Genomic DNA, 25,176 nt, shown 5'->3' on the forward strand with positions numbered 1-25,176 from the left:
TACGACATGGAGTCTAGCTGGGAGGTCTGCTTTAGTCCACCCATTCTTCCCCCACTCCCAGAGGACCCTTCACCCAGGTGATCCTCCTGCACTTATCTCTCGCCTCTCGAGGAATGTTATCAGTTGTGCCAGCCAGACTCGCAGACTTCTCACACATAAGTCTCTCAAGTTCCATCACTGACCCACCATACAGTTTCAGATCTTCATGAATTCTACTGCAAAGTTGAAGTAGAAATGTAACTGCAAATTGAAGCATAGCCATGCTTGAGGCAGCGCCTGAGGACTTCTTGCTATCCACAATCAAGCTTTCTGCATCCTCGGAATCTGTGTATAGCTCTGGGGTGGTAGATAAGCATTGGATGTTGTTCTGACAGGTTACTAACGGTATCACAACTTCAGGGGTCGGTACTATGGGTTGTTATCTATAACAGAGCCAATACAGCCCTTCTGGCCTTCTGATATTTCGACAGTGCTGGTCGTAGCCGCGTCCCGCCGTCTCCATGAGATCTCTGCAGCTGGATTACCAATTTCAAGAAAGAAGAAAGAAGTTATTTCCCCCCTGATCACTGTGGTTATTACCAGCTGATTGAGTTCTTTCCTGCCCTCCCAGTTCTTCAGTATTGATAATAGGCGGGTTCCCCACCTTGCAGGATGGTTTATTCTTCCTTAAATTGTCTGACTTAGTTTTCGCAGGAGCCTTACCTGGAATATTAAGCACCACAGATTCTCTGGATATTTTAAAACCTTTTCAGTCAATAGCTGGTTAAACATGTCTTTCCTTGGTTGAAGAGAAACGGAACACCGGCACCACCTCAGTAGAACCAGAAGTAGAGTGCACACTCAACATGTTCAGTCAGCATATATGGCTTGCTCCAGCAGATTGAAAATAAATAAGAAACTACAAAAAAATCTTCCACAGGCACAAAGTGAAATACAAGCTTTGCAGCGTGTCTTTGCCCCCATAATTTCAAACAATCCAACTATCACACTTAAACTGCTTGTTAAAGCCTTGTATAAGTATAAGTAAAACGTGCCACTGCAATGGTCACTGCCAGTTACCTATTCCCATCACTAATCACTTCCCATTGTAAATGGTCTGTGTGAAGAATCAAATATCAGGGTACCAGTGGTGAATATCGGTTTCTAAACCATTTCCGCCACACACCTCTCATAAACCAGAATGGATCGGAACAGATTGGATTAAACAAGCATACCATTAAAATGATAAAGCTCTTTGTCCGATTTTGGTAACGTGGATGGAACGGCAGACTTATCTCCTCTAAAGGTCATGGATCGTTGGTTAGTTGCAACACAGCAAAAATAGAATTATTGCCCAATGATAAAAGGAGTGTCCAGTCAAGGTTGTATACAAATATCTACTTTATTAATTCTCACAGTTTCATCAGTGGGTCATGTTGTCCTTTAAGGCAGATGGCTCACAGCTGTGAAGTGTGTTGCAGGCAGCTACCTTGTCCTTAGTTGTAGGTTCAGAGACCTTCTGGCACTCCCTATTCAGGAAGCTTGCTACAGAGGCTAGCAGGGCATGCTGTATGCTGACTTGGTACCGGTGGGTCTGGAGTGACTGGAGTGTCCTCTGAGTTCTTTTCTCCCTCTGTTCCCTGGAAGAAGTTTAGGGGAGGGATCTTGTTCCCTCTTTGGATATACTAGTCTTCCTTCACTGGCAGAAGATGTAAGGCAGACTGTATCTTTAGCCAGGGCCCAAGGTTGATTTCTTCTTTTTTACTTCTTGTGAAGTCTTCAGATGATCTGCCAAAGCCATCTGTGCCACAGTGATTGGTTTAGGCTAAGCCTACCTTAGTGAATCAAACCTGGGGTCTCTGCCAACAATCGTCGGTATGCGTGAGGTCATAACAAAAGTACTTTGCAACCGGAAAGGTAAAGGGGTGAAAACAGGAACAAGGTGTGCCCTAGAACTAAATTGGCTGAACCCTTCTCTCATCATAAAGAGAACTGGGCTCACCCCCATTGTGCTACTAAGTCCCACCCATATTCTTGTTTTTTGTGTTCAAAGATTTACTTGGCTTAATTGTCCTCCCTGGGTGGTCCCTGTTAAAGCGACAGGTCACCCTTGAAGCTGCGAAAAGACCAGACTCTCTGGCTCCAGCAAACCACATTCTCATACCTTATGCCGGGTGGACTACTGTAAACAACAGACCCAAACATGACCGTTCAGTGTCATTGATAATGAGGGCGGGAGCTGGCTTGAGGTTTACACAGTTACATGTTAAAGGTTGTTGGGTTTCCTGTCTCCTTTGTTTACCTCTGCAGCCAGACCCCATGTGGGCCTGTTCTAAGTACCCTTTACTGGTATGTTAATAGCTGCCACCGGCTGCAGGGCTTAACAAAAGAGCAGGGCGGTCCCATGGAGCCTTTGGCAGTTAATCAGGCGGACCATGGCATGGGAAAGTTTGGTCCTCCTTCCTGGAGATGGCATTGTGTACTCCTGGCTGTCACATTCCAACTAAATACGACAGGGCCTGACTGCGTCTGTAGGCTGTGTCCATGCCATAGTACATGGGTCTTTGCTTTTGTTGTGGTGTGAGCATAAGAAAATGTGTGTGGATTAGCCCCTCACATTTTTCTAAGTTCTACCATGATCCCATTTAAACATTTAAAAAATGCCCAGGCGAGCGCACGCCCACCCTGCGAATGGTCGAGTTCTTTACAGTCTAATGATGTGACATGCTAAAAAGGGGCGCACAGGAAGTCCATGTGCACACCTGGCTGTTTGACTTTGATGTAAGATAGGCAGTGCAAGGGTCGCCTGTGGGCATTTGTCCCTGTTCGACCTCTGCCACAGAGATAGTTTCATCAAATTTATGCAGGATTTACATTTTTCTATGCTTTGCACCTCTAGCCACCTTACAACATAATTCCATGTGTTAACCAACTACCGTAATGTCTTAACAACCTTTTGGTGCAAATCTTGATACTTTTACAGAATTGTGTTAAGGATTTAGTATTTGCAAAATAAATAAATCTCGCCCTGTACTGAAATCCAAACGTCAGCACCCATTCCTCTACCCAAAACAGCCTAACCCGTAGTCACCTGGACAACAGCCATGTTTAGGGGTTGTCGCCGCAGAGTCAGAGCGCTTATTTACTTTAATTAAATCAAATTTATTTTTTAGTGAAAGGCCCTATAATTTACAGACAGTGTGCACAGACAGAGGTGCATGGGGGGCAGCATACCTAAGACTATGTAGAATCTAACCATAGCCACCTTGTCAATTTTAGGGTATGTGCAGGCTTGGCATGATTAAGGGGTAGCAGGGAGAGGGATTCGGAGGAGGGATTATGTCCTCATTTTTTTTTTATCTATGCAGCAATGAAAGTGGAAGCTTGTGGCGGGATGTATTTGGTCAAAGTTTGCTTCTTTATGTGCAGTACTGCACATGGTTCTGAGATCGTGTGACAGGTTGCCAGAGAGCCCAAAGATGTATGAGTGCCACTCCTCTGTATTACAGGGATGTGCCTCATGGCTCTTGTAATGAGCACCCCAACAGATCCGGGATGGGGAATTGCCCCATTCTGACATTCTAATTAGCATGGGAATCTTGCATATCCTCCTCTTTGGGGGCTACAATGTTTTTCACTAGGAGATCTGTGTCAGATTTAAGGTATAGGGACCCATGCGAAAGACTGACAGGACTCTGGGTAGTGTGACGGGCCAGAAAGGTGAGGCAGACAACTTTGTAAAGAGTTTTCAACTTTAGCCATTTTATTAAATGAACAGGTTGATAAATGCCTCACTATGCCTACCCTGATGAGGATTTCCCTGCCTAAAATAAACTAAAGGAAACACTCTAACAAAAGGACATCTTACTCTGACACTTCTACAACATATAAAGCAAAAAGGAAATGTATGGCAATTCAATACAATGACAACGTATAACATACGATCTGATTCACAATTTGCTCAATGTATCTTCTCATAACCTTGGCGAGTTTCCATTCCCCAGATCTGAACCAGCAATTTCTCCACAGTTCAAAGGAAACCAAACATCCGATACAGTTCTTAAGATTTGGTGTTCGATTACATAAAGTTCTGTTGCTTCAGTAGAGTGTCTCAAGAAACCACAAGTTCCAACTCCTCCTGGAATAAGAACTGTTTCAAATTTGTCTTCTCCAAGTAAGCAACAAGTTACAAAACATGTATTTGTCAGGATAATTGTTTGAACTTTTGGTTTAAAAAAGAAATACATTATTCTAACTCCTCCTGGAGTAAGAACAGGTTTCCTCATTGTAGCAACAACAAATGTGTTTGTTCGAATGGTTTACTGCAATCTTGATTTTAAAGAGAATTGTATTTTTTCTTCAACCAGCTCTTACAATTCTTCTTCAAGTGTCACTAATCAACATGCGTTGTTTCTGTTAGAACCACAGTTCAGCACTTGCATCAACTACTACCTGGCTCATTCTTTTGCCAGGCTCTTGTAGGGAACAACTTCTGCCCTACAGTTATACTCGCCTGCCCGTCTACCTCTTCAACAACAAAACAGAAAAGTGCTTCAGTGGTAACTTCCAACTTAGAATAACAACAACTTCATTGGGCTTCTTCAGCATCAAACTTTAAATGAGTTGCAGGGAAACAAGAAACCACATTAGTGCTCTTTAAGACTTCTTGGCAACTATGCTCCTTTCCCCTCTGTACCAACAACCAAATAATGATCAACAGATAGTCTCACTTTTCCTCAGTCTTGACTTTGGCAATATATGTATCTATCACCTGAAGATCTGTGTTTCATAGCACATAAGCAGTAAGTCTCACAATCATTAAGCCTCCCAGTATTCCCCTCTGGCCTTGAGTACAGTTTGTTATATTGCTATTGCTGATTGGCAAAAAACTCTTGGCTTGGGTAGTGCTTGTCAGCTTTTAGACTGTTTACAACTTTCTCCTTGGGTTTTTGGGCTTTCCACACTCTCATGCGCTTGTTTATACAGTCACTTAGTTTCAACAGGCATCACTTTTTTTGGTTTCTTATAGTTCGGTATTCAAAGTTACTGTTGCTGCTGCTTTCACTCACTCTCAAGTGAAGCGGCCTTCCGCGAACACACGGACAGCGTTGTACAGCTCAGGAGTCACTTGCAAGCTGTGAACTCACCTGGTAAGTCACTTGATTACGCTTCGCTCGGTGTTCACAGGTCTTCGGTACTAGTGGCCTCCTTGTGGTCAGGTGGACAGCCTCCTCTGATCCTCCTCCACTCACGCCACTCAGGAATGGAGCCTCCTCTGCTTCTGAGAGGGCCAGGTGCAACCCAGCCACCTGGAACCTCTGAAGAGGGAACTCTTCCCTCGCTACTGCTGCTTACCGCTGCGCGAACTCTTCACAATTAAATGTCACTGGGCCAACGACCTGAGCAACAGGGAGAGTCAACGGCAAAGACTCTCTCAGGACCAGTGGCCCTGACGTTTTGTTTCGCCACAGATTTCCCTTTCAGCTGTAACCACTGCCTGTGCTGCTTCTTCCTCTTCCGTTGCTCTGCTTCTCTTTCTCTAATGCCTGCACCTGAGGGGGCTTTTTAAGCCTCCCAGTCCCCTTCAGGTGTAGGTCATACACCAATTAGGAGATCACTCCCACAGAAGTGTTTCTTTGCCATCCGTCTTCCTTGTCCCAGTAATGAGGGAATTGTTGGACTTGAAATCCCTTGCAACAAAGTCAGTTTTTCTAGCTCTTTGTGCTTGGCTGATTTGCGTCCAATTTTCCGTAACATTTTTGAAGGAATTTCATACAATTCAGTGACCATTATTGTTTCAGAAGAGGAATAAGGTGTTGGAGGCTTTTTGTGATTATTATTCACAGACATCTTTCCATTACCCCCTTTTGAGTTAGGGAAGCATTGAGCTCTATGGGCTTTATAATGAGTATTATTCTCTTTTATACCACAGGAGCTTTGGCTGATTTTACCTATGTTCAACATATGTTCAACAAGTGGAACATTTAGATTATTGTGGCTACAAGCGATTAGGTATTTTGGCATTTCTAACTTATCTTTGTAAAGGAATGAGTCCCACCTCCCCCTCAAACTGAATGCAATGGAGATAGACCCACTCACCTTCAAACCGAATGGTGATAACTTGTTGGGGTGATCAATTACTCTAAATGTTGTAGAAATCAGAATTATAGTGCCTTACAGGAAAGCGCTTTGAAGGACGATCTGTTGTGGGGTCTGAATGTCATGTGCAGTAGAGAATGTGTCAGGTAGTACATGTTATGATACATTATCAAAGAATATAGGTATAAAACTAAGCAGACCTGAAGTTATGGGTAAAAATAGGTTGGTCAGGCATTTTGTATTTGGTCAGCCATTTTGGGTTTGTGACAAAGTCAGGCACTCTAAGATGGAGGATTGAGCATACAAAATGGTCATGTTTTTGTGCTAACTCATGATGACCTCAATGGACAGACTTTTTAAAATAAAAGTTCATGCAGAGGACACTGATGAAGGCTGAGCTGAATAAAACCTGTTCAGTCTGGGTCTGAGTGGCAATAGGCCAACGAATCACAAGCAAGAAGAGAGGTTGTGCATGATCATGCCATTATAGGCCAACAAATCATAGGTAGGAAGGGTGTTGTACTTCTGATCAGGCATTACCTCACCTTCCTAGAGTGTACAAAAGGGAGGGTGAGCTCAGAGGAGTTTTTAGGAGAGTTCCACAGATGTCTTTAATGCTGTATGGTGTATCCTGCCTGCTGGAAGAAACTAAACTGATGTCTTTGAAAATTCTGCTTCAGTTTCTTGTGCTTCAGAGTGCCTTCCTTACCCGGAGATGCCAATGCTCAGAGAGAGAGGGTGAGGGGAGGCACATCGGAACACTCTCGCTCCTTGCTGTCATTCAGTGAGACCACCAAGCCACCACTTTCTTGTTCAGCGGCCATATCACCCCCCTCTTCCTCGTGTAGAGGTCCAGCTGACAACACCTCCTCTCAAAAGCCCTCTTTTTCCTTCACCCCTTGCACTGTTGCCGAGGTGAATAAGATCATTCTCAATATGAGGCCTACCTCATGTAAGGGTGACACTTGTCCCTCCAGGTTGCTGGTACAATGCTAGTCCTTGGGTGTCTAAGCTCATCAATCAATCCTTCATCGAGGGTCGAGTACCTACAAATCTGAAGGAAGCATGGCTCACACCATTACTCAAGAAAGCAAATCTTGACCCTCTTCTCCCAAAGCATTGTTGACTAATAACTAATGTCCCGTTTTTACTGAAGGTTATGGACCGTGCTGCTTACCTTCAGTTACAAAAATTCATCGACAACAACGTGATTTTGGGACCTCGTCAATCCGGTTACTGTGCCCATCTTGGCACAGAGACAGCCATGCTTGATTTAAAATCAAACCTGGCTGCTATTATCGATCGCGGCCACCCAGCACTCTTTGCCTGTATCTGACTGTTTGTCTTGTTTTTTTTGTGTGAGCCGTGAGGCCTGTGGGCGATTTGGCACTATAGCAAGAGTTAAAATAAATAAATAAATAAATATATTCATGCATGCTTTTAATATATGCTTTTTCTTGCATAGCATTTTATGAGTCCAGTTATTGGCTGACTGTAGTATTAAATAATACAGTTGCATGCATACCACACCTTACTTCAAACAAAATCCAATTCTTAACTCATGACCCTGATATTTTACAACACATTTTCTTTACTCAAAACATTACAGGGTTCGAAATTGAGATTCGATGAGCAGGACCTAAAACCAGCTTTTGGGTGTCAGGCATTACCTATTAGGCAGGAGGTACTTCTGGGGAACCAGAAGCTACCAAAAATGCTCCTTTTAACTTTGTGTCCAGTTTGTATGAACCATTGTGATTAAATGTGTTTAAAGATGCCTCCTGGCCAGGAACGCAATACAAATAAACCAAATACAAAATCAAATGTATAGTAGATGTCTTCTAATTCTTCTTTATTAACATTCTCAAATACTGAAAGTTAATTCCACATTTACATGTTTAGAAGGCACCAGTTGGCATTAGGAGCCAAAAGTAGATCCCGGTAGTGATTTGGTTTCAAGCTAACCATGCTCTACCATGCATGAAGCAGGCGTTAAATAGCTCCCAGCTCCCCTCAATTTTGAACCTTGCATTACAACTCTGGTGTCCTTCTTGTATTCTTGCTTAATCTTACTCTGATATTTGTACCAGTTTTACATGTTCCTCAGCTGCCTTCTTCTCGTTTCACACTTAACACTCTTTTGCATACTGTCAACAATTGCATGTCTAGGGCATGTAGTGATTTCCATGATAGTCTTGCCTCATGGATCTGTACTGCACACAAAGTGGGCCACGCATCGAATACAACAGAGAGGGTGGTGTGAGGAGCCAGGAATGAGACTCGGACATCACGGGTTCACAGTTTTGGTTAAAGACTTTTATTCAAAGAAAAGGGGGGTGGGGAAATGCCTCTCTGTCCCTGTACTAGTGGTGTTTCCCTACCTAAAACTAAGAGTCTGTCAGACTTAAGATGTCCAAAGTAAAACCGTCCCTTGTTCAAAGTACTATTCTGGCCCTCACACTCCTCTATGCTGAAAAAGCATAATGTCTTTGGCTTTAAGTGGTTTATAAATGTTCAAAAGAAGAATACGTAACTCTAACACAAAAGTTCCAGAGGGACAGAGTTCCTTCTTCCAGAGGGTAGTTCCCTTTCCCTGGATTTCTCTTCCTACTGTTGTATGCTGAACGATATCAGTCCCTTGAATTTCTCTTAATTCACAGTGCAACTGTTCCACTAAAACAACTTGGTTCTTCATCCTTATCTTATTAGAATCCCTGGTGTACTCTCCTGCCAGGTTTTCACTTCTTGTTTGATTTGTTTCAACCAACCTTTGGCTGGTCCTTATTCATCCTTATCAGAACCCCTTTTTGTTGATATATTTTTTGTATAGTATTCAACTTGTCTTCACCTGTTGTATTCCCCTACCAAGACATTCCCGTATGCACTTGCCTGGTATTCTCCCCTGCCAGGTTTTCCTTTGCATTTGCTGTGTACACACTTTCAAAGGTAATATTCTCTTGCCTTAGTTTTACACCGTTTTTTTGCTTGTCCTGATATATCCTTCTAAGGACCCCTTTCTGCTGATGTATTCTTTGTACACTGTTCAATTTGGTTTTGTCTGTTGTGTGTTGATGTACCAGGACTTTTCGCCTGTAGACATGCTTGTTCTTCTCTGGTATACTATCCTGCCAGGGCTTTCTTTACACTCTTGCAATTGCCTGGTATACTGTCTTGCCAGGGCGTTCTTTACACTCTTGCAATTGCCTGGTACACTCTCCTGTCAGGGCTTTTCTTCCTGTGTCATCTGCCCACACCTTTAAATGTAATTTTCTCTTGAGTCTACTTTATCTAACACAGCACCTGCCTGGTACACTATCCTGTCAGGGTTTTTCTTCAATATGTATTGCATACACTTGCAAAACGTAATGTCTCATACTTCTTGTTCGCTTTCCTTCTTTGTAAAGGGTTCAGTATTTCCTTCTCTCTCTCGTCTTTTATTCACATGTTTTACATTAATTAATCTTAGGCATATCTCCTTGTGCCCCCCAGTGTCCCTTCTTCCCTTTAGGGAACTCACATGCTCTTGCTGCGTTCCTTGCTCTTCCCGTGATCAGGAAAACAAGAGAAAAACTAAGGCCGACTACGCCTGTCTCAATCCGCTGTATACTCGGTAGGCTTACACAAACATGCTGGTTGCTAGTTTAGTCCCCGGCATATAGATCATGTCTCAACACTTGATTTACCTTTAAAACAAATTTTATTCACACACGTAAATTTCATTTATACTTCACAGCGGATTGAAACAGAAAACCTAACATGGGAGAGAAGATAACAGCTGTCTCTTTTTCTCAATAATTGTGACAATAAATAGCCTTATTAACAAATATATAAAATTCTGTGGAAATACGCAAATTGACAAGATTGTGTACATATATGTTGATGTCACCTACTAACCCCACGATCTGCTACAACATTGTACTGATAAAGTAGTTGAGTTTGTTTTATGTGTATGTGCCTTGTGGAAAAGGGCACTTTTTTTCTTCAATTTATTTTTTGTTGTGAAGTATAAATGAAATTTACGTGTGTGAATAAAATGTGTTTTATAGGTCAATCAAGTGTTGAGACATGATATATGTGCCTGGGACTAAACTAGCAACCATCATGTTTGTGTAGGCCTACCGAGTATACAGCGGATTGAGACAGGGGGACCTCGATGCGTGAGGTATTTTGGGTACATTACACATTGTTAGGGAGAATTCTCAGTGTGCTTATTTCCCTTACCTTTTGAGACCCCCAGCAACTTTGCTGTATTTCTAGGAAGAGTGTGAGCCTTTCCTTCCCACTCTTTCATGTATTTTGATGTGTGTTTTACTTTTCTGTCCTTTGGTTATGGAGTTTTAAAACAACTCAATGGACAACAAGAAATGGCAAAAAAGTCGACCGGAGTCTGTTTTTTCTGGTGCGCCATATTGAAAAACATGGCTGACCCGATTTTTAGCTACTGTTGTTCGCGGTCGGGAAAAATCATGATAGTTTGATCTAAACCACTGCCACCAGCGATTTAAAGTAGGAAAGGGTAACATTTGACTGTTACATGAGTGTTTTGACTCAGGGGAAGCTATGCTACCCCTCCAGCACTCTATAGGAAGATAGTTTGTGCTGGGTCTGCAATTTTAAAGAGACTAAAGTCAATTTAATTTTACATGCTCTGGGAGACAGTAGTCAGTCCCAGAGAAGGTATTTAATCCTTGGGAAGTCTGAAAGACATCCCTGTGCCACTGCACTGAAGGTGCTGTTTGACACACAGAAAAAGATGATGCCCATGGAGTTGTTTTAAAACTCCATAACCAAAGAACACAAAAGTAAAACGTTCATCAAAATACATGGAAGAGTGGGATAAAATGGCTCACACTCTTCCCAGGTAAAAAAATAAAATCCTAGAAATCCAGCAAAGTTGCTGGGGGTCTCAAAGGTAAGGGAAATTAGCACATTTTGAGAATTCTCCCTAACAACGTGTAGTGTACCCAAAATACCTCAAGTGTCGAGGTCCCTCTGGTTGTGTTTTTTCTGCCGTGAGGGAGCCTTATGACTAACGTGAGTACAGATAGAGAGAATAGTAAAATGTCTATGTTCCTTCTAATCCGAGCGGGGAGGAAGGGTGGGCACATGTGAATCTAAGCAGATAGAATCATTAGAAATGCTATTACGGTAAGTAATGCATGTCTACTGATGCTTGTGGATCTGCTTAGAGTCACATGCTGTGCATAGACAAGCGAGCAGTACCCAAAGTTGGAGATGGGGTGTGAGAAGCAACAGTAGTAAAGAGATGTCTTAGTACTTCTTGTCCCACCTGAGAATCAGACCTCGAGTGAGTATCTATGCAGTAGAGTTTTGTAAAGGTGTGTATAGAACTCCAGGTTGCTGCTTTGCAAATGGACTCGAGAGGAACATTTGCAATGAATGCTATGTAAGCCCCAGTGCCCCAAGTAGAGTGTGCTCTAGGCTTGAAGGGCAGATCTCTCTTGGCAAGAGTGTAGCAGAGTGTGATGCAATTTACAATCCACTTTGAGATGGCTGATTTCGAGACAGGGTCCCCTTCTACACCAGCCACCACTGAAACGAAAAACTGGTTTGTTTTTCTTAGTGGTTTAGTCTTTTTCAGATAATATATGACCGCCCTGCGCACATCAAGTGTGTGTTGGCTTTTTTCTGCCACGTTAGTGGGTTCTAGAAGAAGGTGGGTAGGTCTATTGATTGGTTCACATGGAACTTTGAAATGTATTTAGGAGCGCGCCAAGCCAGGTTTGGTCCCTTTGTTTGTTGGCCTTTGGTGGGCTACAGTGCTGAAGTACTCCTCTGGCGCCTGAGTGTCTGGGGTGGACAGGATGTGAGGGAGGTGCCCGAAACTCCTTATGCTTAGTCTCCTAGGAGACCTGAATGCACTCTGGCGTGATTGGCTGGCTGTCCGGCAAGGACAGCCACCCTGCTGTGTGAGTTACAGCCAGGCTGGAATGAATGGGGGAAAACTGTTTAAAAGCAGGTTTCTGGGACTTGGAAAGCAGAGTCGACCACTGGAACGAAAGAACCTAACACAAGCTGAAGGAAGAGGACTGCTGCAACTCCTGGACGACCGGTAAACCCCTGCTGCAGGTCTGAATTGCCTGAAACTCCATTGACGGAGAAGCCCTTCAAGGTTAACTTCTTCCCTTGAGTTTGGTGGGAACAACCAACTCGCAAGCCACCTGGACACCGTCCCCATCTGGTCGAATTTTCTACAGAGTGCTGTTGAAAACCGGATAGCCAGAGGGAAGGAAACCATCTTGTGGACTTTAAGGCACTCACACCTTAAACCAATGTCTTGCTAAAGCTTTTGGCTTCATCCCTGGGCAGTGCAGGAACCTCCCGATGTCCTCCTTCTTGTTCCCAAGACTGAAGCTCACGAACAGCGAGCTCTGCTCGAACTGCCAGGAACAACTGCCTCAGCTACAGCTCTTCTTCACTTTCAAGGTACTGTGCAAACGTGGCCTGGAAATCTTTTTGGCCCTTGCGAAGGTTTGTGGAAACTTTCTCAACTTCGAAGGCTTGTCTTTCCCTTAACTGTTTACAACCAGAACTGTGCTATCCTATACAAAGACTCTGAACCATTGACTTTGGCCCAGGCCTATGAGCTGAATTGCTGGTTGTAGTTTACGAAACCCTTTGCCCTGCCTAATCAAGTATTTGTGCTATTAATGCTTATAACCATGTCTTTTTACCCCTTTTGAAAGTATCTGAAGTGCCATTTTGCTCCCACTTCAGGGGAGCTAAACGTGTGCATTTACTTATCGGTTGTGTATTTGTGGTTTATTAGTGTGTGATATTGAGCTGCTCTTGCTAGTGTAATGTTTTCAAACTGACTGCAAATAAAATGTTCTTTTACCAAGAAACCTTGAGTAAGTGTTTGAATCACTGTAATTGTTGGTCTTTTGTGTAACTTGTTCTACTGCTCACTTTACTCTTGAGATAATTCTGGCTGCTCAGCCATCGCTACCACTTTACTGTGTAGTACAGGCTTGTACCAAAGGTGAAATTGTACTTACACTTGTAGTCTTAATTTTGTGTAGTGTTCCCAAAGGGGATGGATAAAGTGGTGAGGATAAAGTATATTTATTACATTTAGAGTGCTACTTTTAACTTTGTTCAAATAGTCCTCACAAGGCTAAGCAACACTAGAGAAGCAATTGGTTTATCATGACTGATATGGAAAACTACAGACAGGAGACCCTAGTCATTTTAACAGTTGATCATTTGAGAGATGTGTAAAGCTAGGAATCTCACTGTAAAAGGCAACACGGTTGAATTGATAGAAAAGTTGTTAGAATATCAATGTCTGAGGAGTGGGTCTGAAACCCCCACCCCTGCAGCAAATGTGCAAAATATTGATGAGGATGATAATATGTCAGAGCCCAACTCTAATGTTATGGATGGGTTAGATGAAGCAGACAAGTCTCAGAATGTAGGCCGTCTTACCACTACCTGCTCATAGGCCTCAGCCTTTGACCACAGGGACCCCATCAGGTCCAACACTAAGTCCTGAATGTGTCTCTTTAGAACAAATGAGACTTGAGTTAGAGTTTAAAAGAATCCAAGCTCAATCTGAAAGCAAACACCAAGAACTTAAACTCAGAGAAATGGAGTTGAATCATGCACTTGAAATGAAAACGTCGTCTCTTGAAACTGGTTCTCTCCCAAAGTCCTCTAGGTCTTCCAGTCCTAAGAGGCCTCACATGCCCAAAGATGCAGTAAGTATGTATGAGGTTAAGCTTGATATTTTGGATTGGCTGACTGCTTTTGAATCTAATCATGGGATTCAAGACATTACAGGGAATCAGTTGATTCCTTGGCTTTTTTCTAGGCTACCCCCTGTTGCAACTGATGTGGTAATGGAGTTGGGGGATATAGACAGAAAGGAGTATGAAACTGTGAAGCTAGCTTTGATAGCTAGATTTGGGAAGACTCCTGCTCAGTATCTTAAGAGGTTTAGAAACCTCAAAAAGTATGATGGTACCCCTTAGGCAACCTGGGTGACTGAATGTTTGAAAAACCTAGATGGATGGGTTAAGGGTTACAGAGTTAACACTTATGAAGGTATGAGAAATCTGTTTATGCTGGAATCTATGTATGATGCCCGCTCTCCTGAGCTGAGACAGCACTTGGCTGACTCTGAGGAAATTGATCCAAAGAAGTTAGCAAGGGCTGCTGACTTGTGGGTTGCCAACAGGGCTACTCGCAAGGATTCTGGGGTAGCTCAGAAGAAGGATGAGGGGAAGCAGCACAAGAAAGATACCAAAGAGAATTCCAATACCTCCACTCCAAAAGAGGGTCCCAAACATAACAAGGGTAAGCCACAAGGGAAACTGAATCTGGCTAGTGTACCTCCTGGTGCCAAACCAGAAGGAGGTCACAACAAACCCCCATTCATAAAGACATTTGGTAAATGTTATGCTTGTGGGTCATCTGACCATGTGAAAGGGGATCCCAGATGTAAGGGTAAACCTTCAGGGATCCACACTGTCCCTTTAGCCTTCTCCCCAGAGGATGAAGCACCAATGGCAAGTGGAAACTTTCACTTACTGGCTGAGGAACCCATGAAAGTCTCAGCCGGTGTTTCTTTAGTATCCCTGGGTCTGTGGGAACAACAGAACTTAGATGTCTATAATTCTATTCCAGGCAATACTAAAGAGTATTACAAAGACAGTGTTCTTGTGAATGGTCAGGAGACCCCTGCCATCAGAGACACTGGGGCCAGCATAACAGTAGTTGATGAATCATTTTTCAAGGAAGAGGATGTTGCTAAGGCATCCACATTCCTAACTAGGCTTGCTGGAGGCCCTGTTCAAATGCTTCCACAGTTACCAGCTCTCATCCAGTGCAATGACATGACTGTCAAGATACCTGTAAGTGTGCAGAGTGAAGTACCTGGGAAAGTCTTGTTGGTGAATGACTTAAAAACTCTTGGAGTTGTATCAAGTACCCCAGGCCTCCCAGCAAAAGGGAACAGGAGCAGACTAGGAAGGCCAGGGAGAGTACCTTAAGGGGCTCGCAAGGGAAGATTATAGAAGAAGATATAACTCCTAGTCCACAGGACTTACTGACAGCAATTTCAAAGAAGAAGGAGGAAAAGGGGAAACCTAAACCCTCCAGGAAGAAACCAGCCAGCAACCCTGTGCTACCAACAAGGACATCCCCGAGAGGACTGTCCAAAGTCACACCTGTGACTCCTCCACCAGCTGAGGCTCAGTGTTTGGAACAACCTTGTGTGGTTGAATGAGCTGCTGAGGAATCAGAGCTGGAAGAGGACCTTGCTCCTGTTGGAGATCTGGATCCTGCAGACCATCCTGAGCTGCAGTCTTTACTGGCAGAAGGTGTACCCTGTAGGGCAGAATTCAGCAGAGGTCAAAGAGAGTGTCCTACTCTTGAAGGTCTTCGCCAACAGGTAGCTTCCCAGCTGGATGGGCTAGAGCCAGGGAAGCATAGGTTGTATTGGGAAGATGGCCTCTTCTACAGTGAACCGACTGATTCTATCCCAGGGGACTACAGAAGACTTGTGGTGCCTCATGAAAGCAGACTCCAGTTCCTACAGTTAGCCCATGAGATACCTTTAGCTGGTCACCTAAGTTTTAAGAAGACCAAGGAAAGGCTCCCTTTCTATTTGTACTGGTCTAAATTGGGGTCTGATGTAGATAAGTTCTGTAGGAGATGTCACACTTGCCAAACCTCTGGCAAGAGTGGAGCCAAGAATGTGGCACCCTTGGTGCCTCTCCCAGTGGTGGGAGTCCCTTTTGAGAGGGAAGGAATCGACATTCTTGGTCCCTTAGACCCTCCAACATCTTCAGGAAACAGGTTTATCCTGGTTGTGTTAGACCATGCTACTAGGTATCCTGAAGCCATACCTATGAGAACTGTTACAGTTCAGCCTGTTGCCAAGGCTCTACTTTGTATTTTTACCAGAGTAGGTTTTCCTAAGGAAGTTATCTCTGACAGGGGTTCTAATGTTATGTCCCACTACATGCAGGCCATGTAAAAAAAAAACTGTGTGGTAACTTACAAGTTCTCAACTGCCTACCATCCTCAGACCAATGGATTGGTACAGAGGTTCAACCGTACAATAAAGAGCATGATAGGTGCTTTAGAAGAACCGCTTAGAAGAAAGTGGGACCTTCTACTGCCATGACTTCTATTTGCTTATAGAGATGTCACTCAGGAGGGAGTTGGATTTAGTCCCTTTGAACTTCTTTATGGCATTCCAGTTGGAGGCCCCTTGGCCCTAATTAAGCAGGGGTTGGAGAGCTCTCCTTCCCCTAAGCCAGTGAGACTCACTGACTATGTGATAGGTCTCCTGAGGAGAACGTCACACATGATGGCAGAAGCATCAGATAACTTGAAAGCAGGTCAGGCTCTGGTGACGCATTGGCATGACCAGAAGCCCAACATGGTTGAGTTTTCTCAAGACCAGCTAGCTCTAGTTATGGTACCTATAAGGCAGAGGGCCTTTCAGGACAAATGGATAGGATCCTTCAAGGTTGTGGGTAAACTTGGAGAGGTCAACTATCTGGTGGATTTAGGCAATCCTAAGGAGGCTCCCAGAGTCTTTCACGCCAACCATCTAAAAGCGTATGTCTCAAGACCAGAAGTGGGAGCTTTGCTTCTAGCTTCAGCTCAAGAGGAGGAGGAGAGTGAACCACTACCTGGCCTACTCAGAGGCCAGCCTTTAGATGAGAAAATAGAAGGAGTTAATCTCTCTTCTAATTTGACACTTAAAAAACAGGAGTGCAAATTTCTGGTAAATCAGTTTTCCTCCCTGTTCTCACTATCACCAGGCTTGGCCCCTTGGGGCCAGAACGATATTCAAACTGGTGACTGTTTGCCTGTTAAAGGCAGAGGTTACAGGATGTCAGATCATGTAAGATCCCAGATAAAGGAGGAGGTCAACAAGATGCTTGATCTCGGGGTAATAGAGCCCTCTACCAGTCCATGGTCTAGTCCAGTTGTTCTAGTACCAAAGGCAGGATCCAAGGAGTTGTGATTCTGTGTGGACTATTTAGCTCTTAATGCAGTCACCAAGACTGATGTCCACCCTTTACCAAGAACAGATGAACTGGTGGACAAACTTGGCTCAGAACATTTGATCTCACTTCAGGCTTTTGGCAAATAGCACTGACAGACCAGGCCAAGGTGAAAACTGCATTCTCAACACCAGCAGGCCTCTACCAGTTTAAGGTAATGCCTTTCGGACTAAAGAACGCACCAGCTACATTCCAAAGGATGGTTAATCAAGTTCTGAATAGGATGGAGGACTTCTGCATGGCATACTTGGATGACATTGCAGTGTTCAGCCCTACTTGGAAAGAACATGTTGACCACTTAGGATATGTTTTGCAGGCTCTTGAGCAGGCCCATCTCACCATAAAGGCTAGTAAATGTAAAATTGGTCAGGGTAAAGTGAAAGTGGTCTACCTTGTACATGAGGTAGGAAAAGGTGAAATCAGGCCATTGTCTAGCAAAGTACAAGCTGTACAAAACTGGGCCACCCCTACTACTCAAACCCAAGTCAGAGCCTTCCTAGGCCTCACTGGTTACAGTAGGAACTTCATAGAGAACTTTGGGACCATGGCTTCTCCCTTGAATGTGGTCTCCTCTCCCAAATTCCCTTAAAAGGTCAGGTGGAATGAGGAATGCACTCAAGCATTTGAAGGCCTAAAGAAAGCCCTTTTTCAAGCTCCAGTCCTAAGAGCTCCTAACTACAACCAAACCTTCATTGTGCAGACAGATGCTTCAAATATAGGTATAGGTGCAGTTCTGAGTCAGATGGATGAGAAAGGTAGGGAGCACCCCATTTGCGTCATCAGCAGGAAGTCGAAGGAACATGAGTCAAGGTGGGCAACCATTGAAAGAGAATGTTTTGCTACTGTGTAGACACTGAAGAAGTTTAGACCATACTTGTATGGATCTACTTTTGTGATTCAGACTGACCACCAACCCTTGAGATGGTTGATGAGGAAAACCCTAAACTACTGAGATGGTCAATCAGCCTGCAAGGGTTTGATTTTACCATTGAACACAGGTCTGGGTGTCACCACCAAAATGCTGATGGTCTTTCCGGGATGTTTGACCGACTGGATTAAGGAGGTTCATCCAGGAGAGGATTAAATCCTCCTGTCCCTTAGCCTGGGGGGGACGAGTGTTATGGAGAATTCTCAAAATGTGCTAATTTCCCTTACCTTTTGAGACCCCCAGCAACTTTGCTGGATTTCTAGGATTTTATTTTTTTACCTGGGAAGAGTGTGAGCCTTTTTTCCTCACCCTTCCATGTATTTTGATGTGTGTCTTTCTTTTGTGTTCTTTGGTTATGGAGTTTTAAAACAACTCCATGTGCATCATCATTTTCTGCGTGTCACACAGCACCTTCAGTGCAGTGGCACAGGGATGTTTTTCAGCCTTCCCAAGGTTTAAATACCTTCTCTGGTACTGACTACTGTCTCTCAGAGCATGTAAAGTTAAATTGACTTTGCTAGTCTCTTTAAAATTACAGACCCAGCACACATTATCTTCCTATAGAGTGCTTCAGGGGTAGCATAGCTTCCCCTGAGTCAAAACACTCATGTAACAGTCAAATGTTACCCTTTCCTACTTTAAATGGCTGGTGGCAGTGGTTTAGATCAAACTACCATGATGTTTCCCGACCGCGAACAACGGTAGCTAAAAATCGGGTCAGCCATGTTTTTTAATATGGTGCCCCAGACCTATCTGTAAAAACATACTCTGATTGATTTTTTTGACCATTTCTTTTAGGAAAGGTCCTTCTCGTGTTTGTCTCTGTGCACCAAACCAGGTTTGGTCCCTTTGTTCATTGGCCTTTGGCGGACTTCAGTGCTAAAGCCCTCCTCGGGTGCCTTAGTGTCTGGGGTGGACAGGATGTGAGGGAGGTGCCAGAAACTCCATGTGCTTAGTCTCCTAGGAGACCTGAATGCACTCTGGCGTGATTGGCCGGCTGGCTGTCCGGCAAGGACAGCCACCCTGCTGTGTGAGTGACAGTCAGGCTGGAATGAATGGGCCAAACTGTTTAAAAGCAGGTCTCTGGGGCTTGGAGAGCAGTGTCGACCACTGGAACGAAAGAACCAATGACGAGCTGAAGGAACAGGACTGCTGCAACTCCTGGACGACCGGTGAAGCCCTGCTGCAGGCCCAAATTGCCTGAAACTTCATCGACAGAGAAGCCCTTCAAGGTTAACTTCTTCCCTTGAGTTTGGTGGGAACAACCAACTCGCAAGCCACCTGGACACCGTCCCCAGCTGGTTGAATTTTCTCCAGAGTGCTGTTGAAAACCGGATAGCCAGAGGGAAGGAAACCAGCTTGTGGACTTTAAAGCACTCACACCTTAAACCGACATCTTGCTAAAGCTTTTGGCCTCATCCCTGGGCAGTGCAGTCACCTCCCGACATCCTCTTTCTTGTCCCCACGACTGAAGCACAGGAACAGCGAGATATGCTCGAACTGCCAGGAACAACTGCCTCAGCTAATGCTCTTCTTTACTTTCAAGGTACTGTGCATTTGGAAAGTTCATGGAAACGTTCTCAACTTTGAAGGCTTGTCCTTCCCTAAACATTGGCTGACTTTTCGCCTAGCCAAGTTCTTCTAAACTCTGTGGCAAACACTTAATCGTTTACTACCAGAAGTGTGCTATCCTATACAAAGACTCTGAACCATTGACTTTGACCCTGCCTATGCAAGTATTTTACCCCTTTTGAAAGTATCTGAAGTGCCATTCTGCTCCCACTTCAGGGGAGCTAAACTTGTTCATTTACTTATCGGTTGTGTATTTGTGGTTTATTAGTATGTGATATTGAGCTGCTCTTACTAGTGTAATGTTTTCAAACTGATTGTGTAAATAAATCTATATTCTTTTACCAAGAAACCTTGAGTAAGTGTTTGTTTGAATCACGGTAATTGTTGGTCCTTTGTGTAACTTGTTCTACTGCTCACTTTACTCTTGAGATAAGTCTGGCTGCTCAGTCATCGCTACCACTTTACTGTGTAGTACAGGCTTGCACCAAAGGTGAAATTGTTCTTACACTTGTAGTCTTAATTGTGTGTAGTGTTCCCAAAGGGTACTGAACATGATTCTGCCTAACACACGTCACGTTAGGGATAGTGTTACAAGCACGCCCCTATCGACGTCCCCTTTCGATCCTCGAAAGACAAGATGCGATACTCCGCGATTACCACTAGATGTCGCACGATATGCACAGCATGTGAATCTATGCGGATACAATCATCAGAAATGCTATTACGGTAAGTAATGCATGTCATATATATCTTGACTTCTCTCTTACTATCTAATGAGAGTATATGATTGCCACCCATATCTGCTGTACTATTTGATATATATTCAATTAATGTCTGACTTTCCGATTGTGATAGTGTGTGAAACAAGTGACTGCTTGTAGCAAAAATGGGAAGTAGAATTTGGATACAAAATGTAATTACACTTATGTAATAAAAATGTTTCTGTTAATATGATTTAACTTGTTTCAGGTTGCTTGTGATGCATGCAAACTATGGTTCCACTGGAACTGTGTGGATGAAAAACAAAGACCGGTAGATGTGGACAAGGGACAATTTCTGTGCAACAGATGTCAAAGGAAGTTGTCAAGCACCTGATTACATCTCATGTGAGCATCACAGACTTCACCACAGAGGAGCATTAAAATAGACACTTAAAACATGTGTTATGTCTTAAAGAAGTTAAACTAATTTGCAATGCCTGTGCATTTAAAGCGTAATGGCTTTTTTTTAGTTAACAGTGATGGTTTCTAAAGTAGGGACTAAAAACAAATACATTCTTTTCGTTCTCACTTTGGCAATAATCTATGTAAAAACTTAAAATGTGAAATGTAAGCATTTCCTTTTTGTGCAGGCAAACCTATGCAGCTATCTGTTACCTCCATGTCTTTGTTGAGTGGGTCTTGTGGAACTCTCTGGGGCATCACTCCATTCAGACAAGCAAGGGTGACTATGAGTTGCTCAGAGGTCCTCGAATTGTTGATTTCAATTTAACCTGCTCCAGGACTAAACGAGACGCACAGTGAGAGGTGCCCTTCACAGGATCTAACCATGCTTTCGATCCCATGGATCAGGTTCCTCAAAGGTCTAAAACACTGGGTGGACTTTCTCATGTAGTTCTACAGACCTTGTGATGGCATAATGAGAACTCAAAGTGTTAAATTAGAGCGTGCCAGGCTTGAAGTAGTAAAAGTATCTTTATTCAAGATGAGAAGTATGCGGCAGCAGGCCTCACCTTGAGAGGCAAAGCTCAACTGACCATAATAGAATTAAACACATACAATAACACTCCAACCCGGAATACTATGACATCATAGTTAGAAAGAACAGGATAAGAAACAGATAAGTATATATCAATACAAATGAACATGTGAAGCATACACAAGCTACATCTTAACACATCTCTTCCCTTATGAGAACAACAAATTAAATGTTATTCAACATAGTAATCCCTCAGCCACAGAGGTTTGCTCCTTAAACGTCCACCATTGTTTCTATTAAACACATCACTGTATTCTGACAGAGTTCCACTCTTCCTTGAGTCATAACCCATGTCACTATCACTGCCTTCATCCTCACATTCTTCAGCCTCTCCATTGTTGTTGCATCTCACAAGTCTAGACATGGACCAGCACTCCCCTCCTTCCAGAATCACTACATTGCCTCTTATAGCAGTAATTCTTTTAGGTCCAAGGAACTTGCTTTCAATACACTTGGGTGACCGTCTAGGATTCTTCACATATACCATATCACCTTCCTTCCAATCAACACTCTTACACTTCTTTTCTAGGTAAAATCTGACTTTATACTCGTCTTGGGCCTCTCTAATAAGTGTGACAATTTTGTTCCTATCAACATTAACACTCCTGTCCAGATTCAACCAACCAGGGCAAAGTTGGGTGCCTGGCTGTCTCCCTTTAAGAGACATAAAGGGGGAGATCCTAGTAACAATATGGGGTGTAGTACAGTAACCCCATATCATTTCCCTCAAAATTCTTTTCCAATTCAATCCTGCCGCCATGGCTAGTTGTAGTCCTCCCTTAACAAACCTGTTTGCTCTCTCTACCAGTCCGTTGGCTCTGGGTTGACAGAGAGCCGTTCTGTAATGCTTGATGCCATATTTTCTGAAAAATTCTGTCATCCTGTCTGAACAGAATTGGACGCCAGTGTCCGAAATCAACTCTGTGGGAAAACCCTCCCTGTAGTCATCTGAGCAGTGGTGGCTTCTTGTATAGCCTTACACTCTATCCACTTAGAATGATAATCTACCATGACAATCAAATATTTGAGGTCTTCTCCCAGGTCCTGCAGAGGACCTATCAAGTCTACTGCAACTTTCTTCCAAGGCTCAGTAGGGACACTCACTGGTCTAATGGGTGCTTCTCTTACTATTTTACTCTTGTCACTCTTCTCACAATCTTTACACTTCTTAACACACCTTTCAACCTCTCCATCAATCCCTGGCCACCAAAAGGACTCTCTAATATGTCTCTTTGTGCCTCCTATTCCTAGATGCCCTTGATGAGCTAAGGTCACCAATCTAGATCTAATACTGGCAGGGGGGATAACTTTCAGACCCTTTCTATGTTTGAGACCATCCTCTGAAATACTAAGTTCCTCTTTAATGTTATAATAGCACTCAAAAACTTTCTCAACATCATTTCTCTGAGGCCACCCTGTTTTGGTCCAGCTTTTAACTTGTTCTAACATAATATCTTCACCATTGGCAGTTTCCCACTCTTCCTTACTTATGGCATTATATTCAAGTTCAGAAATAAGTACATTTTGTTCTAAGCAGTCTTCTTCATTACTTCCACTACATTATCTTTGCCTGCTATATAAACCATCCTAAAATCATAGGCCAACAGGTCAACCATCCACCTTGAGACTCTGGGTGAACCTTTGGCCCACTCGACACTTCCTAACAATTGGACTAAAGGTTTGTGGTCCGTTTTGACCACAAAAGTTTGACCCCACAAGTAAAACTTGAAATGAGCCACAGCCCATGATACAGCCAGAGCTTCCCTTTCAATAACTGAATAATTCGCTTCAGCACCTCTCAGTGGTCTGGATGTGAACGCAATGATGTGTTCCACCTTGGCAGAGTCATATTGAGATAAAGCTGCCCCCAGACCTTGATTGCTTGCATCAACCGCCAAAATGGTCCTTCTTCCAGCTACAAACCCACCAAGTGAGGGCGCTTGAACAATACTTTCTTTAATCTTTCCAAAAGCCACCTCACACTCACTTGACCAGTCGAACCTAACATTCTTCTTCAACAATTCTCTCAGGGGAGTGGAGATGGTGGCAAAATGATTAACAAACTTGTGGTAATACTCCGCCAGCCCCATAAATGACCGTAACTGATCCTTGTCTTGAGGCTGGGGAGCATTGCTGATGCTGTCCACGAGTGACTTCTTGGGAGAAATACCGTCACTAGAAATCTTATGGCCCAAGTAATCTACTTCCGCTACAGCAATCTTACATTTGCTCCTCTGAACAGTCAGGCCAGCCTCTCTGAGCCTAGTTAGAACAGCCATAAGGGTGTTATCATGCTCCATTTTATTATTATTTTATTGTTGGCAAACACTAGAATGTCATCTTGGAACACCGTGACTCTTTTTAAACCTCTGAGCACCTCCTCCATTACTTTTTGAAAAACGGACGCAGCAGAAGCTAAACCAAATGGCATTCTCTTATACTGAAACACACCCTCAGGAGTAATGAATGCAAGGAGATGCTGCACATCTTCTGATAGTGGGACTTGGTGGTAAGCAGCTGATAAATCAATGATGGAAAATAACTTTGGCTCACCCAAAGTGGAGAGGGTCTCAGAGATGTTGGGAAGGGGGTGTCTCTCAACGATGATATTCTGGTTAAGGCTGCGTAAATCGACACACAACCTCAATTTCCCATTGGATTTAGCCACAAGGACAATGGGTGATAGCCACTCTGTAGCAGCTACAGGTTAAATCACACCTTTTGTAACCAAGTCATGCAGTTCATCACGGAGTTGACTTCTCATGTTCTCATTGCCTTACCCTATGTACAACAGGTTGTGCATTTTGTTTAAGTCTTATGTGATGTTCAAAGTTTCTTAGCCTTCCCAGTCTCTCGGAAAACACTTCGGGAAAATTCTTTGTCCAGACATCTTCTATCTCTGCAATGGATACAGGATTAGGTGCACCTGCCTGGACTCTCACTCCCAAAGCTCTCTGCTCTTCCCATCCTAGTAAAGAAGACTCTCTCTTGGCAACAAGTATTCTGGCTTGACAGTCCCTTCCTTTGTAAAATATTTTCACTGGAACTTCACCCATGATATCAATGGCGGATTCTGAATACCCACAAGCTTTGACGTCAGTGGGTTTGATTTTGTCTTCATCCTTCTTTAAAACATTCACCAGAGGATCCCTTGATACTATGGTCCACGGAGAGCATGTGTCAGCTTTCATTACAATATTGTGACCATCCACACAGAAGGTATCCGTCGGTCCTTTCTCATCACCATGTATGGACAACACTTCAAAAATAAACCTTGCGTTTGGCTCTTGAGTGTTTGATACTTCTTGGATGTTATAGTTCCTCCTAATTTCTTCTTCGTGAGTGGATTTCACTTCCATCCTGGGTTCTACAAGGTTCACTGAACTTGCTCTACAAACATTGGCAAAGTGTCCCTTTCCCTTGCATTTGAAGCAATCAGCGAATTTGGCGGGACAAGACGGAAAGTTCACGCCATGTCTGAAACTTCCACACTTTGGGCATGAGCCCCTCGAACTCCAGTTCCCTTTTTTTACTGGTGAGAAGCTTCCCTTCTTCTTTTGATCGATAGCACAGACTGACATGGCTGGAGTAATTTGTTTGTCAACTTTGAGCTCCTTCACATATTGAGATGTCTGCTCAATACTCCTTGCCAGATCAATTGCTTCTTCCAACTTCATATCCCTCGCAAGTAGTTTTTCCTGGATTCTGGGATTATTCGTGCATCTAAGCAGCTGATCCCTGATCAGTGAGTCCGTCAGTTGTTCGAACTCGCACGTGTAACTTAAGGACCTCAAG

General features: G+C 43.5%; 1 long non-coding RNA gene across 2 annotated transcripts in view; it reads left to right on the forward strand.

Moving 5' to 3' along the window:
• Positions 1-25,176, forward strand: part of LOC138529512 (uncharacterized) — a 230,096-nt gene that overhangs the window by 4,624 nt on the left and 200,296 nt on the right. For both annotated transcript variants that reach the window (XR_011284840.1, XR_011284839.1), the window contains exon 2: positions 20,593-20,729. This is a non-coding gene — a long non-coding RNA (uncharacterized lncRNA). The remainder of the gene's footprint in view (positions 1-20,592; positions 20,730-25,176) is intronic.

Source organism: Ambystoma mexicanum (assembly GCF_040938575.1).
Source record: "Ambystoma mexicanum isolate Mex_15411 chromosome 12 unlocalized genomic scaffold, UKY_AmexF1_1 Mex_chr12_unloc.1, whole genome shotgun sequence".
In the NCBI taxonomy this organism is placed as follows: domain Eukaryota; kingdom Metazoa; phylum Chordata; class Amphibia; order Caudata; family Ambystomatidae; genus Ambystoma; species Ambystoma mexicanum.